We start from the raw sequence: 18,910 nt of genomic DNA, 5'->3' as shown, positions 1-18,910 counted from the left end.
AGGGTTAGGCTTGGTTACAAGTACTGACTGATGTTGTAGTGGCCAGGGTTAGGCTTGGTTACAAGTACTGACTGATGTTGTAGTGGCCAGGGTTAGGCTTGGTTACAAGTACTGACTGATGTTGCAGTGGCCAGGCTTAGGCTTGGTTACAAGTACTTCTGGCAGTTTGGGAGACACACAGATGATGATCAAACTAAATGTAAATTATGTGATGAGGCTTATGGTCACTGTCTTGAACACTATGTGCTTAATTGTCCACTTATTGAGGAATACAAAATATTGTAAACTATGTGACATGTCAAGATATCTTATTAATGAAAATAAGATACCAGATGTACTAACGAAAGATTAGATTTTGCCACTGAAGTGGCTAGTTCATTGTGCACCCCATATCCATCCTGTGGAGAGTAGCGCAAAACCATATGGATACACAAAAGACCTAGGAACTAGGCCCCAAAAGAGTTAACAGGTGTACGATTGAATTTATATCTACAGTTCACTTATCTGTTACAAGCAAATTTTCTATATTCACTATTCATTCACAATGGTTATTTTGCATAAAGAGACACAGTGTTTAGACAAACTTAAATCACATGCAACCCTTCTTGTTCTTTCTTCCAGGACCCCTTAACACGTTCTACACGTACTCCAGTGCGCCATCCTACAGTATCTAATAGAACATTCCTGATTTTCAACAAATTCTAACTGTAAGGTGTACTAAGCATCACCACTAATCGCACTAGCGCATCACACTATAATGTTCTTCTGTTATAAAGTCTTTCATTTCTACTTTGGGCTGCTCCATTTTCCAGTATTATTGTTTGCTTAAAACAGCCATTCTTTTTAATTTCTTCGCTACATCATTTCGGGCGATGTATCCATATGAAAGGCTTTTGATAACAGTGGTTGTGGTAGGCGGAAGCTATAAGCAATGGCAGTAATGGCAGGTAGTGGCGCATGGTTTGCCTGATCCTGTGTGGCAGGTTAGCAGGTGGACGAGTGGTTGAGTGGGCGGGCAGGTGTGTAAGCGGGTGATGGGCGGATTGGAGCTAGCCTCTGCTCCCTGTCTTTATGGGCCTCTAATCGAGAGAGAGAGAGAGGCAGAGCTGTTGGTGGAGAATCTAGGCGGGTCGGAGGAGCGTAGTGCAGGGGTGGATGGCAGAGAGGAAAAGCAGTGAGCATCAGCTGTCGGTTGTGGCGGAGAGCACACAGAGGGTGAGAAGCGAGGCCAGGATGGTGGAGCGGTGGGTGAAGTGGTAGTTGTGGGTGCTGATAATAATAATTCAATAATAATATCTTTATTTCTACAGGTACACGTACAAGGTACACAGGCCTAGCTGACATCAATGACATATTTCTATATAGAAAGCCCCTTCGGACTTAATTGCGTCAGTTTTGTCAAAGGATGCGACCCAAACCAGTCAACTAACACCCAGGTATCCATTTTACTGATGGGTGAACATAGACAACCGGTGTAAGGAAACGCGCCCAATGTTTCCACCCGGCCGGGAATCGAACCCGGACCCTCAGCCTGTGAAGCGAGAGCTTTCGCCACCAGGTCACGGGCCATCTGATGGTTGGTGGAGAGCAGCAGAGTGGAGCGACGGCTGTGGGTGGTGGGTGGACAAGCTACAGAGTTGGAGGCGGTGTTGGAGGAAGTGGAGATGGTGATGCTGTTAGTATTACTCCAACCTTTACATTCACTCACTATCTTGATCAGTGTTTCCTTCCCTGTATTCTAACACTTCACTAGTTTTCTATCTTTCTAACTAAGTTTTTTCCTCTTTTATTTACTTGTAACGCTGTATCACTGAGTATTTTTTTTTTAGTTCAGCCTTTCTTTTGTTCCTAGTGTTCACTCATATTGCGCTGTATAACAACCTCTTTCTACTCATCCAGACAGAACGTAAGGAACACGTAAAACACCTGGGAATAATTATGTCAGCAGACCTTTCTTTTAGAGACCATAACAAGACAAAGATCACGACAGCCAGGAAGATGACTGGGTGGGTATTGAGAACTTTCAAAACAAGGGAAATAATGCCGATGGTGACACTCTTCAATTTGCTAGTGCTCCCTCACTTAGAATATTGTTCAGTGCTGACGGCCCCGTTCAAAGCAGGAGAAATATCTGAGCTGGAACAAATACAGAGATCGTTTACGGCTCACATTGAGCCAGTAAAGCACCTAAATTACTGCGAACACCTGCAAGTCTTTAACATGTACTCACTAGACTAGAGGAGAGAGAGATACATGATAATATATACTTGGAAAGTACTCGAGGGCCTGGTCCCAAATCTTCACACTGCCATAACAACATACTGGAGTGAGAGATATGGGAGGAGGTGCGAAATAAACCCAGTGAGTAGCAGGGGTGTGGTGGAGACAATAAGGGAACACTGCATCAACATCCAGGGTCCCGGACTTATCAACATCTTTCCATAAGATATCAGAAACACTGCTGGAACAAGTGGAGAAGCCTTCAAGAAGAAATTGGAACATATGATGGTGTGGGTGCTTCAGAGATAATTTCATCCTCCTCTTCCTGAAGCACCCACACCATCGTATATCCTCGTACCACGGTAAAACACCTTGCTCTGCTGGGCGCATTATTCTTGTAGGACTGTATGATCCCATGGGTTAGAGAGTCGTGGAATTTTCGCTCACCATGAGGCGGGCTAAAATAACATGGGTTTGAATCCTCGGCTAGTAGCAGTGTTGTCATTGATAAAATACCACTTGCTCGTGGTTACAGTACTATATATACTGCTCGTGGACGCTAGTACACCAAACGGGGAGAAGGCTGAAATTCCACTCCAGTGAATGCGGTCCTCTGGTACATTTTCACTTGAAAACCCTCCTCTTTTCTACAAATTTGAAAGCTCCTGAAGATGTGATATATGTATATATATATATATATATATATATATATATATATATATATATATATATATATATATATATATATATATATATATATATATATATATACATTTTTTATTATTACCACACTGGCCGATTCCCACCAAGGCAGGGAGGCCCGAAAAAGAAAAACTTTCACCATCATTCACTCCATCACTGTCTTGGCAGAAGGGTGCTTTACACTACAGTGTTTAAACTGCAACATTAACACCCCTCCTTCAGAGTGCAGGCACTGTACTTCCCATCTCCAGGACTCAAGTCCGGCCTGCCGGTTTCCCTGAACCGCTTCATAAATGTTATTTTGCTCACACTCCAACAGCACGTCAAGTATTAAAAACCATTTGTCTCCATTCACTCCTATCAAACACGCTCACACATGCATGCTGGAAGTCCAAGCCCCTCGCACACAAAACCTCCTTTACCCCCTCCCTCCAACCTTTCCTAGGCCGACCCCTACCTCGCCTTCCTTCCACTACAGACTGATACACTCTTGAAGTCATTCTGTTTCGCTCCATTCTCTCTACATGTCAATTAGCAAGAACTCATTTAAAATTAAGTCCTTCCTGAAATTTTCTCTTACACGATTAAAGATATATTTTTTTCATTAATGTTAATGTAAAGATTTTTAATTTTGCACCAAAAGAATCTTAGAAAACTTACCTAACCTTATTATAACAAGAGCAATTTATTTAAGCCTAACCCAACTAAATACATTTTAAATACGTTTACAGTAATTTAATACTAAACAAACACAATCAAATATATTTTTTCGTTAGGTTCAGAATGATTTTGGCGAAATTATTGCATACACAAATTTTCACTTGTCTTATATGGCAAGATGAGCGTTGCTATTTAAGCCAAGATCGCAAGTTCTGCCAATTCGGCAAGACATATATATATATATGTCGTGCCGAATAGGCAGAACTTGCGATCTTGGCTTAAATAGCAACGTTCATCTTGCCATATAGGACAAGCGAAAATTTGTGTATGCAATAATTTCGCCAAAATCATTCTGAACCTAACGAAAAAAATATATTTCACTGTGTTTGTTTAGTATTAAATTATTGTAAACAAATCTAAAATATATTTAGTTGGGTTAGGCTAAAATAAATTGTTCTTGTTATAATAAGGTTAGGTAAGTTTTCTAAGATTCTTTTGGTGCAAAATTATAAATTTTTACATCAACATTAATGAAAAAAATATATCTTTAAACGTATAAGAGAAAATTTTAGAAAGGACATAATTTTAAATGAGTTCTTGCTAATTGACCAGTTTTACATATTCGGCACGACATATATATATATATATATATATATATATATATATATATATATATATATATATATATATATATATATATATATATATATATATATATATATATATATATATATATATATATATATATATATATATATATATATATATATATATATATATATATATATATATATATATATATATATATATATACATATGTCGTGCCGAATATGTAAAACTGGTCAATTAGCAAGAACTCATTTAAAATTACGTCCTTTATAAAATTTTCTCTTATACATTTAAAGATATATTTTTTTCATTAATGTTAATGTAAAAATTTATAATTTTGCACCCAAAGAATATTAGAAAACTTTCCTAACCTTATTATAACAAGAACAATTTATTTTAGCCTAACCAAACTAAATATATTTTAGATACGTTTACAATAATTTAATGCTAAAGAAACACAGTGAAATATATATTTTTCGTTAGGTTCAGAATGATTTTGGCCAAATTATTGCATACACAAATTTTCACTTGTCCTATATGGCAAGATGAGCGTTGCTATTTAAGCCAAGATCGCAAATTCTGCCTATTCGGCACGACATATATATATATATATATATATATATATATATATATATATATATATATATATATATATATATATATATATATATATATATATATATATATGTATATATATATATATATATATATCTTTTCTTTCTTTCAACACACCGGCCGTATCCCACCGAGGCGGGGTGGCCCAAAAGGAAAAACGAAAGTTTCTCCTTTTACATTTAGTAATATATACAGGAGAAGAGGTTACTAGCCCCTTGCTCCCGGCATTTTAGTTGCCTCTTACAACACGCATGGCTTACGGAGGAAGAATTCTGTTCCACTTCCCCATGGAGATAAGAGGAAATAAACAAGAATAAGAACTAGAAAGAAAATAGAAGAAAACCCAGAGGGGTGTGTATATATGTGCTTGTACATGTATGTGTAGTGTGACCTAAGTGTAAGTAGAAGTAGCAAGACGTACCTGAAATCTTGCATGTTCATGAGACAGAAAAAAGGACACCAGCAATCCTACCATCATGTAAAACAATTACAGGCTTTCGTTTTACACTCACTTGGCAGGACGGTAGTACCTCCCTGGGCGGTTGCTGTCTACCAACCTACTACCTATAATATATATATGTATATGTATATATATATATGTATATGTATATATATACATATATGTATATGTATATATATATATATATATATATATATATATATAGATAGATAGATATATATATATATATAGATAGATAGATATATATATAGATAGATATATAGATAGATATATATATATAGATAGATATATAGATAGATATATATATATATATATATATAGATATATATATATATATATATATATATATATATATATTCCAACAAGTCGGCCGTCTCCCACCGAGGCAGGGTGACCCAAAAAGAAAGAAAATCCACAAAAAGAAAATGCTTTCATCATTCAACACTTTCATCTCACTCACACATAATCACTGTTTTTGGAGAGGTGCCCAGAATACAAGTTTAGAAGTATACATATAAAAATACACAATATATCCCTCCAAACTGCCAATATCTCAAACCTCTCCTTTAGAGTGCAGGCATTGTACTTCCCATTTCCAGGACTCAAGTCCGGTTATATAAAATAACCGGTTTTCCTGAATCCCTTCACTAAATATTACCCTGCTCACACTCCAACAGATCGTGAGGTCCCAAAAACCATTTGTCTCCATTCACTCCTGTCTAACACCCTCACGCACGCTTGCTGGAAGTCCAAGCCCCTCGCCCACTAAACCTCCTTTACCCCCTCCCTCCAACCTTTTCGAGGACGACCCCTGCCCCGCCTTCCTTCCCCTACAGATTTATACGCTCTCCATGTCATTCTACTTTGATCCATTCTCTCTAAATAACCAAACCACCTCAACAAACCCTCTTCAGCCCTCTGACTAATACTTTTATTAACTCCACACCTTCTTCTAATTTCTGCACTCCGAATTTTCTGCATAATATTTACTCCACACACATTGCCCTTAGACAGGACATCTCCACTGCCTCCAACCGTCTCCTCGCTGCAGCATTCACAACCCAAGCTTCACACCCATATAAGAGTGCTGGTACTACTATACTTTCATACATTCCCTTTTTGCCTCAATAGATAACATATTTTGCCTCCACATATACATCAATGCACCACTCACCTTTTTTCCTTCATGAATTCTGTGATTAACCTCATCCTTCATAAATCCATCCGCTGACACGTCAACTCCCAAATATCTGAAAACATCCACTTCTTCCATTCTCCTCCCCAATTTGATATCCAATTTTTCTTTATCTAAATCATTTGATACCCTCGTCCACTAACTTTTGTAATTTTCCTTTAGAATCTCCCAAAAGCACAGTATCATCAGCAAAAAAGTAATTGTGTCACTTCCCATTTTGTATTTAATTCCCCATAATTTAATCCCACCCCTCTCCCGAACATCCTAGCATTTACTTCTTTTACAACCCCATCTATAAATACATTAAACAACCATGGTGACATCCCTGTCTAAGACCTACTTTTACCGGGAAGTAGTCTCCCTCTCTTCTACACACCCTAACCTGAGCCTCACTATCATAAAAACTGTTTACAGCATTTAGTAACTTACCACCTAATCCATATACTTGCAACATCTGCCACATTGCTCCACTATCCACTCTATCATATGCCTTTTCTAAATCTATAAATGCAATAAAAACTTCCCTACCTTTATCTAAATACTGTTCACATATATGCTTCAATGTAAACACTTGATCTACACATCCCCTACACACTCTAAAACCTCCTTGCTCATCCGCAATTCTACATTCTGTGTTACCTCTAATTCTTTCAGTAATAACTCTACCGTACACTTTTCCTAGTATACTTATTCCTCTATAATTTTTACAGTCTCTTTTGTCCCCTTTCCCTTTATATAAAGAGACTATACACGCTCTCCGCCAATCCCTAGGTACCTTCCCTTCTTTCATACATTTATTAAAAAAAAATATCAATCACTCCAACACAATGTCCCCCCCTGCTTTTAACATTTCTGTCATGATCCCGTCAGTTCCAGCTGCTTTACCCCCTTTCATTCTACGTAATGCCTCACGCACCTCCCCCACATTCACATCCTGTTCTTTTTCACTCCTGAAAGATGGTATACCTCGCTGTCCAGTGCATGAAGTTACCGCCTCCCTTTCTTCGTCGACATTTAAAAGCTCCTCAAAATATTCTCGCCATCTACCTAATACCTCCCTCTCCCCATCTACTAACTCCCCTACTCTGTTTTTAACTGACAAATCCATACTTTCCCTAGGCTTTCTTAACTTGTTTAACTCACTCCAAATTTTTTTCTTATTTTCATTAAAATTTCTTGACAGTGCCTCTCCCACTCTATCATCCGCTCTCCTTTTGCACTCTCTCACCACTCTCTTCACCATTCTTTTATTCTCCATATACTCTCTCTCTCTCTCTCTCTCTCTCTCTCTCTATATATATATATATATATATATATATATATATATATATATATATATATATATATATATATATATATATATATATTTATTTATTTATTTATTATTTATATTTTTTTATCAGCACACTGGCCGATTCCCACCATGGCAAGGTGCCCCGAAAAAGAAAAACTTTCACCATCATTCACTCCATCACTGTCTTGCCAGAAGGGTGCTTTACACTACAGTTTTTAAACTGCAACATTAACACCCCTCCTTCAGAGTGCAGGCACTGTACTTCCCATCTCCAGGACTCAAGTCCGGCCTGCCGGTTTCCCTGAACCCCTTCATAAATGTTACTTTGCTCACACCCCAACAGCACGTCAAGTATTAAAAACCATTTGTCTCCATTCAATCTTATCAAACACGCTCATGCATGCCCGCTGGAAGTCCAAGCCCCTCGCACACAAAACCTCCTTTACCTCCTCCCTCCTACCTTTCCTAGGCCGACCCCTAACCCGCCTTCCTTCCACTACAGACTGATACACTCTTGAAGTCATTCTGTTTCGCTCCATTCTCTCTACATGTCCGAACCACCTCAACAACCCTTCCTCAGCTCTCTGGACAATAGTTTTGGCAATCCCGCACCTCCTCCTAATAACTTCCAAACTACGAATTCTCTGCATTATATTCACACCACACATTGCCCTCAGACATGACATCTCCACTGCCTCCAGCCTTCTCCTCGCTGCAACATTCATCACCAATGCTTCACACCCATATAAGAGCGTTGGTAAAACTATACTCTCATACATTCCCCTCTTTGCCTCGAAGGATAAAGTTCTTTGTTTCCACAGACTCCTAAGTGCACCACTCACTCTTTTTCCCCTCATCAATTCTATGATTCACCTCATCTTTCATAGACCCATCTGCTGACACGTCCACTCCCAAATATCTGAATACATTCACCTCTTCCATGCTCTCTCCCGCCAATCTGATATCCAATCTTTCATCACCTAATCTTTTTGTTATCCTCATAACCTTACTATTTCCTGTATTCACTTTTAATTTTCTTCTTTTACATGCCCTACCAAATTCATCCACCAACCTCTGCAACTTCTCTTCAGAATCTCCTAAGAGCACAGTGTCATCAGCAAAGAGCAACTGTGACAACTCCCACTTTATGTGTGATTCTTTATCTTTTAACTCCACGCCTCTTGCCAAGACCCTCGCATTTACTTCTCTTACAACCCAATCTATAAATATATTAAACAATCACGGTGACATCACACATCCTTGTCTAAGGCCTACTTTTACTGAGAAATAATCTCCCTCTTTCCTACATACTCTAACTTGAGCCTCACTATCCTCGTAGAAACTCTTCACTGCTTTCAGTAACGTACCTCCTATACCATACATCTGCAACATCTGCCACATTGCCCCCCTATCCACCCTGTCATACGCCTTTTCCAAATCCATAAATGCAACAAAAACCTCTTCAGCCTTATCTAAATACTGTTCACTTATATGTTTCACTGAAAACACCTGGTCCACACCCCCCCTACCTTTCCTGAAGCCTCCTTGTTCATCTGCTATCCTATTCTCCGTCTTACTCTTAATTCTTTCAATAATAACTACCATACACTTTACCAGGTATACTCAACAGACTTATCCCCCAATAATATTTGCACTCTCTTTTGTCCCCTTTGCCTTTATACAAAGGAACTATGCATGCTCTCTGCCAATCCCTAGGTACCTTACCCTCTTCATACATTTATTAAATAATAGCACCAACCACTCCAAAACTATATCCCCTCCTGCTTTTAACATTTCTATCTTTATCCCATCAATCCCAACTGCCTTACCCCCTTTCATTTTACCTACTGCCTCACGAACTTTCCCCACACTCACAACTGACTCTTCCTCACTCCTACAAGATGTTATTCCTTCTTGTCCTATGCATGAAATCACAGCTTCCCTGTCTTCATCAACATTTAACACTGCCTCAAAATATTCCCTCCATCTTCCCAATACCTCTAACTCTCCATTTAATAACTCTCCTCTCCTATTTTTAACTGACAAATCCATTTGTTCTCTAGGCTTCCTCAACTTGTTAACCTCACTCCAAAACTTTTTCTTATTTTCAACAAAATTTGTTGATAACATCTCACCCACTCTCTCATTTGCTCTCTTTTTACATTGCATCACCACTCTCTTAAACTCTCTCTTTTTCTCCATATACTCTTCCCTCCTTGCATCACTTCTACTTTGTAAAAACTTCTCATATACTAACTTTTTCTCCCTTACTACTCTCTTTACATCATCATTCCACGAATCGCTCCTCTTCCCTCCTGCACCCACTTTCCTGTAACCACAAACTTCTGCTGAACACTCTAACACTACATTTTTAAACCTACCCTATACCTCTTCCACCCCATTGCCTATGCTCTCATTAGCCCATCTATCCTCCAATAGCTGTTTATATCTTATCCTAACTGCCTCCTCTTTTAGTTTATAAACCTTCACCTCTCTCTCCCCTGATGCTTCTATTCTCCTTGTATCCCATCTACCTTTTACTCTCAGTGTAGCTACAACTAAAAAAGTGATCTGATATGTCTGTGGCCCCTCTATAAACATGTACATCCTGAAGTCTACTCAACAGTCTTTTATCTACCAATACATAATCCAACAAACTACTATCGTTTCGCCCTACATCATATCTTGTATACTTATTTATCCTCTTTTTCTTAAAATATGTTTTACCTATAACTAAACCCCTTTCTATACAAAGCTCAATCAAAGGGCTTCCATTATCATTTACACCTGGCACCCCAAACTTACCTACCACACCCTCTCTAAAAGTTTCTCCTACTTTAGCATTCAGGTCCCCTACCACAATTACTCTCTCACTTGGTTCAAAGGCTCCTATACATTCACTTAACATCTCCCAAAATCTCTCTCTCTCCTCTGCATTCCTCTCTTCTCCAGGTGCATACACGCTTATTATGACCCACTTTTCGCATCCAACCTTTACTTTAATCCACATAATTCTTGAATTTACACATTCATATTCTCTTTTCTCCTTCCATAACTGATCCTTCAACATTACTGCTACCCCTTCCTTTGCTCTAACTCTCTCAGATACTCCAGATTTAATCCCATTTATTTCCCCCCACCGAAACTCCCCTACCCCCTTCAGCTTTGTTTCGCTTAGGGCCAGGACATCCAACTTCTTTTCATTCATAACATCAGCAATCATCAGTTTCTTGTCATCCGCACTACATCCACGCACGTTCAAGCATCCCATGTATATATACATATATATATATATATATATATATATATATATATATATATATATATATATATATATATATATATATATATATATATATATATATATATATATATATATATATATATATATATATATATATATATATATATATATATATATATATATATATATATATATATATATATATATATATACATATATATATATATATATATATATATATATATATATATATATATATATATATATATATATACATATATATATAAATATATATATATATATATATATATATATATATATATATATATATATATATATATATATATATACATACATATATATATATATATATATTTATACATATATATATATATATATATATATATATATATATATATATATATATATACATACATATATATATATATATATATTTATACATACATATATATATATATATATATATATATATATATATATATATATATATATATATATATATATATATATATATATATATATATGTCGTGCCGAATATGTAAAACTGGTCAGTTAGCAAGAACTCATTTAAAATTAAGTCCTTTCTAAAATTTTCTCTTATACGTTTAAAGATATATTTTTTTCATTAATGTTAATGTAAAAATTTATAATTTTGCACTAAAAGAATCTTAGAAAGCTTACCTAACCTTATTATAACAAGAGTAATTTATTTTAGCCTAACCCAACTAAATATATTTCAGATTTGTTTACAATAATTTTATACTAAACAAACACAGTGAAATATATTTTTTTCGTTAGGTTAAGAATGATTTTGGCCAAATTATTCCATACTCAAATTTTCACTTGTCCTATATGGCAAGATCAGCGTTGCTATTTAAGCCAAGATCGCAAGTTCTGCCTATTCGGCACGACATATATATATATATATATATATATATATATATATATATATATATATATATATATATATATATATATATATATATATATATATATATATATATATATATATATATATATATATGTCGTGCCGAATAGGCAGAACTTGCGATCTTGGCTTAAATAGCAACGTTCATCTTGCCATATCGGACAAGTGAAAATTTGTGTATGCAATAATTTCGCCAAAATCATTCTGAACCTAACGAAAATATATCTGATTGTGTTTGTTTAGTACTAAATTATTGTAAACGTATTTAAAATATATTTAGTTGGGTTAGGCTAAAATATATTGCTCTTGTTATAATAAGGTTAGGTAAGTTTTCTAAGATTCTTTTGGTGCAAAATTAATTTTTTTTACATTAACATTAATGAAAAAAATATATCTTTAAACGTATAACAGAAAATTTCAGAAAGGGCTTGATTTTAAATGAGTTCTTGCTAATTGACCAGTTTTACATATTCGGCACGACATATATATATATATATATATATATATATATATATATATATATATATATATATATATATATATATATATATATATATATATATATATATATATGTATATATATATATATATATATATATATATATATATATATATATATATATATATATATATATATATATATATACATATATGTATATATATATACATATATATATATATATATATATATATATATATATATATATATATATATATATATATATATATATATATATATATATATGCAAAACAACCACTCTGAAAGAATAGAGAAATTCCAAGCGCTTTCATGACTACTCACATTATCAAGGAACTTTAAAAGTAAAGCATCCAAGGAAGGTATATAAGGGGTCTGGCCAACACCTCACTATCAGATCCCACAACGGTTAAACACATGACGCGCGCCAGCCCAACTGGACAGGTCCTTTGCACAACTCACCAACAAACTATTCTACCCAAGAAAATTTAAAAATTATTATTTGTCCAGTGTATTATTAAATTCTTCCCAAATTCTATTAATTATAAATGGATCTAATTTATATAAACCAAAGGAAATATTCATATTATTGTCAAAACTGCTTTTTATGAAACAAGATTCAATTATATTCCTGTCGACCATGGACTTGCTTGATACTACTTTCTCAACTTTTTGAAAATCAATTGGATGGTTAAAATCTCTTACATGAATAAATAGAGCATTGGAATCTTGTCCAGTTCTAATGCTATATTTATGTTGTTTTAATCTTAGTTCGAGATTTTTACCAGTTAGACCGTAATAAACTTTATCGCAAATTTTACAAGGAATCTTATAGACACATCCATCAGCATTTTGGTGGGAATTCTTTATCAAAAGTTTTTTTACTGTATCAAGATTTTTTAATACAACTTTAATATTAAAAGTCTTAAGAAGAGAAGGCATATCAACCAAGTTTTCATGGTAAGGGAGAACCAACATATTTTTAGTTGAATAAGGCTGGTTGTCCCTTTTTGGATTGTAAAAAGTATTTCTAGCAACTTTAAAAGATTTATCAATTACATTTCTTGGGTATTTTAAATCATTACCTATTTCATAAATTTTGGATATTTCCTCATCTATGAACTCAGGACTACAAATTCGTAAAGCTCTCAAGAACATTGATGAGAAAACAGACAGTTTGACTCTATGACTTTTGAAAAAGAATTCCCCCGAAAATGCTGATGGATGTGTCTATAAGATTCCTTGTAAAATTTGCGATAAAGTTTATTACGGTCAAACTGGTAAAAATCTCAAACTAAGAATAAAACAACATAAATATAGCATTACAACTGGACAAGATTCCAATGCTCTATTTATTCATGTAAGAGATTTTAACCATCCAATTGATTTTCAAAAAGTTGAGAAAGTAGTATCAAGCAAGTCCATGGTCGACAGGAATATAATTGAATCTTGTTTCATAAAAAGCAGTTTTGACAATAATATGAATATTTCCTTTGGTTTATATAAATTAGATCCATTTATAATTAATAGAATTTGGGAAGAATATAATAATACTCTGGACAAACCTGGGAAAACCTGGAGCCCCCTGGGGGTCCCGAAACATGGAGATTCAAGATGATGGATGTGGTACTGGAAAACCTCATGCATCAACATGTTAGAGACACTACCAGAGAGAGAGGAGAGGATGAACCAGCAAGACTGGACCTTGTATTCACCTTCAGTAGTTCTGACATCGAGGACATCATGTATGAAAGGCCCCTGGGAGCTAGTGATCATGTGGTTCTGTGCTTCGACTACATAGTTGAGCTCCAAGTGGAGAGAGTAGCAGGAATAGGTTGGGAAAAACCAAACTACAAAAGGGGGAACTACTCAGGCATGAGGAACTTCCTTCAAGACATTCAGTGGGAGAGGGAAGTCACAGGAAAACCAGTACAAGAAATGACGGACTATGTGGCAACAAAATGCAAGGAGGCAGAGGAGAGGTTTGTTCCCAAGGGAAACAGAAATAATGGGAAGAACAGAACGAGTCCTTGGTTCACCCAAAGGTGTAGGGAGGCAAAAACTAGGTGTACTAGAGAATGGAGAAGGTACAGAAGACAGAGAATTCAGGAAAACAAAGAGATTAGCCGAAGAGCCAGAAACGAATATGCACAGATAAGAAGGGAGGCTCAGCGACAATATGAAAATGACATAGCATCAAAAGTCAAGACTGACCCGAAGCTGCTGTACAGCCACATCAGGAGGAAAACAACAGTCAAGGACCAGGTAATCAGACTGAGGAAGGGTAATGGGGAGTTCACAAGAAACGACCGAGAGGTATGTCAGGAGCTCAACATGAGATTTAAAGAAGTATTTACAGTAGAAACCAGTAGGTCTCCAGGAAATCAGAACTGGGGGGGGGGTACACAAGCAAGGGCTGGATGAGGTACATATAACCAAGGAGGAGGTGAAGAAGCTGCTATGCGAACTTGACACCTCAAAGGTGGTGGGACCAGACAACATCTCTCTGTGGGTTCTTAAAGAGGGAGCAGAGATACTATGTGTGCCATTAACGAAGATCTTCAACACATCATTTGAAACTGAGCAACTCCCTGAGGTATGGAAGATGGCAAATGTAGTCCCAATTTTTAAAAAGGGAGACAGACATGAGGCACTAAACTACAGACCTGTATCACTAACGTGTATAATATGCAAGGTCATGGAGAAGATCATCAGGAGGAGAGTGGTGGAGCACCTGGAAAGAAACAAGTGTATAATTGACAACCAGCACGGTTTCAGGGAGGGAAAATCCTCTGTCACAAACCTACTAGAGTTTTATGACAAGGTGACAGAAGTAAGACAAGAGAGAGAGGGGTGAATCGACTGCATTTTTTTGGACTGCAAGAAGGCCTTCGACACAGTTCCTCACAAGAGGTTACTGCAAAAGCTAGAGGATCAGGCACACATAACAGGAAAGGCACTGCAATGGATCAGAGAATACCTAACAGGGAGGCAACAACGAGTCATGGTACATGGCGAGGTGTCAGAGTGGGCGCCTGTGACAAGCGGGGTTCCACAGGGGTCAGTCCTAGGACCTGTGCTGTTCTTGGTATATGTGAACGACATAACGGAACGGATAGACTCAGAAGTGTCCTTATTTGCAGATGATGTGAAGTTAATGAGAAAAATCAAATCGGATGAGGATCAGGCAGGACTACAAAGAGACTTGGACAGGCTACAAGCCTGGTTCAGCAACTGGCTCCTTGAGTTTAACCCTGCCAAATGCAAAGTCATGAAGATTGGGGAAGGGCAAAGAAGACCGCACACACAATATAGTTTAGATGGCCAAAGACTGCAAACCTCACTCAAGGAAAAAGATCTGGGGGTGAGCATAACACCGAGCATATTTCCTGAGGCGCACATCAATCAGATAACTGCTGCAGCATACGGGCGCCTGGCAAACCTACGGATAGCGTTCCGATACCTCAGTAAGGATTCGTTCAAGACTCTGTATACCATTTACGTCAGGCCCATACTGGAGTATGCAGCACCAGTTTGGAATCCACACCTAGTCAAGCACGTCAAGAAATTAGAGAAAGTGCAAAGGTTTGCAACAAGACTAGTCCCAGAACTCCGGGATTGTCCTACGAAGAAAGGTTGAGGGAAATCGGCCTGATGACACTGGAGGACAGGAGGGTCAGGGGGGACATGATAACGACATATAAAATACTGTGAGGAATAGACAAGGTGGACAAAGACGGAATGTTCCAGAGAAGGGACACAGACACAAGAGGTCACAATTGGAAGTTGAAGACTCAGATGAATCAAAGGGATTTTAGGAAGTATTTTTTCAGTCATAGAGTAGTCAGGCCGTGGAATAGCCTAGAAAGTGACGTAGTGGAGGCGGGAACCATACATAGTTTTAAGGCAAGGTATGATAAAGCTCATGGGGCAGGGAGAGAGAGGACCTAGTAACAATCAGCGAAGAGGCGGGGCCAGGCGCTATGACTCGACCCCCTGCAACCACAAATAGATGAGTACAAATAGGTGATTACATACATACATGCAAGCATACACACGTACATACATACATACGTACGTACATACATACATACATATACATACATACATACATACATACATACATACATACATACATACATACATACATACATACATACATACATACAGTGTGAGAGGGGTGATGATGAACCAGCAAGATTGGACCTTGTGTTCACCCTGGGCAGTTCAGACATTGATGACATCACATATGAGAGTCCCCTAGGAGCTAGTGACCACGGGGTTCTGTGCTTTGAATACATAGAGTTGCAAGTGGAGAGAGTAACAGGAGTTTAATGGGAAAAGCCAGACTATAAAAGAGGGGACTACATAGGTTTGAGGAACTTCCTGCAGGAGGTTCAGTGGGACAGAGAACTGTCAGGAAAGCCAGTAAATGAAATGATGGAATATGTAACAACAAAATGCAAGGAGGCAGTGGAAAGGTTTATTCCCAAGGGCAACAGAAACAATGGGAAGACCAGAACGAGCCCCTGGTTTACCCGACGGTGTAAGGAGGCAAAAACAAAGTGCAACAGAGAATGGAAAAAAGTACAGAAGGCAGAGAACACATGAAAATAGGGAAATCAGTCGCAGAGCAAGGAACGAGTATGCACAGGTAAGGAGGGAGGCCCAGCGACAGTATGAAAATAACATAGCATCGAAAATCAAGACTGACCCGAAACTGTTGTATAGACACAGGAGGAAGACAACAGTCAAAGACCAGGTGATCAGACTGAGGACAGAAGGTGGATAACTCACAAGAAATGATCAGAAGGTATGTGAGGAGCTGAACAGGAGATTCAAGGAAGTTTTTACAGTAGAGACAGGAAGGGCTCTGGAAGACAGCACAGAAGGGAACATCAAGAGGAAATATACCAACAAGTGTTGGATGACATACGAACAACCGAGGAGGAGGAGCAGAAGCTGCTAAGTGACCTTGATATCTCAAAGGCGATGGGACCGGACATCTCCCCATGGGTCTTTAGAGAAGGAGCAGAGATGCTGTGCATGCCCCTAACCACAATCTTCAACACATCCCTTGAAACTTGGCAACTACCTGATAAATGCAAGACAGCAAATGTAGTCCACATATTTAAGAAAGGAAACTGAAACGAGGCGCTAAACTACAGACCTGTGTCTCTGACATGTATTGTGATAAAGTTGGTAGAATTACCGACAATATGTAAAGTAAAATGTAAATGTCAATTAGTTGCACTTGTGTCCTTTTACTTGACATGTATTGTGTGCAAAGTCATGGAGAAGATTATCAGGAGGAGAGTGGTGGAACACCTGGAACGGAACAAGATTATAAATGAAAACCAGCATGGGTTCATGGAATGCAAATCCTGTGTTACTAATCTTCTGGAGTTTTATGACAAGGTAACAGAAGTAAGACGCGAGAGAGAGGGGTGGGTTGATTGCGTTTTCCTAGACTGCAGGAAGGCCTTTGACACAGTTCCCCACAAGAGATTAGTGCAGAAGCTGGAGGATCAGGCGCATATAACAGGGAGGGCACTGCAATGGATCAGGGAATACCTGACAGGGAGGCAACAACGAGTCATGGTACGTGAAGAGGTATCACAGTGGGCTCCTGTGACGAGCGGGGTCCCACAGGGGTCAGTTCTAGGACCAGTGCTATTTTTGATATATGCGAACGACATGATGGAAGGAATAGACTCTGAAGTGTCCCTGTTCGCAGATGATGTGAAGTTGATGAGAAGAATTAAATCGGATGAGGATGAGGCAGGACTGCAAAGAAACCTGGACAGGCTGGACATGTGGTCCAGAAACTGGCTTCTCGAATTTAACCCTTTCAAATGCAAAGTCATGAAGATTGGGGAGGGGCAAAGAAGACCGCAGACAAAGTATAGGCTAGGTGGACAAAGACTACAGAACTCACTCAGGGAGAAAGACCTTGGGGTGACCATAACACCGAGCACGTCACCGGAGGCACACATCAACCAAATAACTGCTGCAGCATACGGGCGCCTGGCAAACCTGAGAATAGCGTTCCGATACCTTAATAAGGAATCGTTCAAGGCACTGTACACTCTGTATGTAAGGCCCATACTGGAGTATGCAGCACCAGTCTGGAGCCCACACCTGGTCAAGCACGTCAAGAAGTTAGAAAAAGTACAAAGGTTTGTAACAAGGCTAGTCCCAAAGCTCAGGGGAATGTCGTACGAGAGAAGGTTGAGGGAAATCGGACCTACGACACTGGAGGACAGAAGGGTCAGGGAAGACATGATAACGACATACAAGATACTGCGGGGAATAGACAAGGTGGACAGAGACAGGATGTTCCAGAGAGGGGACACAGAAACAAGGGGTCACAACTGGAAGCAGAAGACTCAGACGAGTCACAGGGACGTTAAGAACTATTTCTTCAGTCATAGAGTCGTCAGGAAGTGGAATAGCCTAGCAAGTGAAGTAGTGGAGGCAGGAA

The sequence above is a fragment of the Cherax quadricarinatus genome, chromosome 22 (assembly GCF_038502225.1).
Source record: "Cherax quadricarinatus isolate ZL_2023a chromosome 22, ASM3850222v1, whole genome shotgun sequence".
NCBI classification, from domain to species: Eukaryota; Metazoa; Arthropoda; class Malacostraca; order Decapoda; family Parastacidae; genus Cherax; species Cherax quadricarinatus.
The sequence above is the reverse complement of the archived record's forward strand: the minus strand, read 5'-3'. Positions refer to the sequence as shown.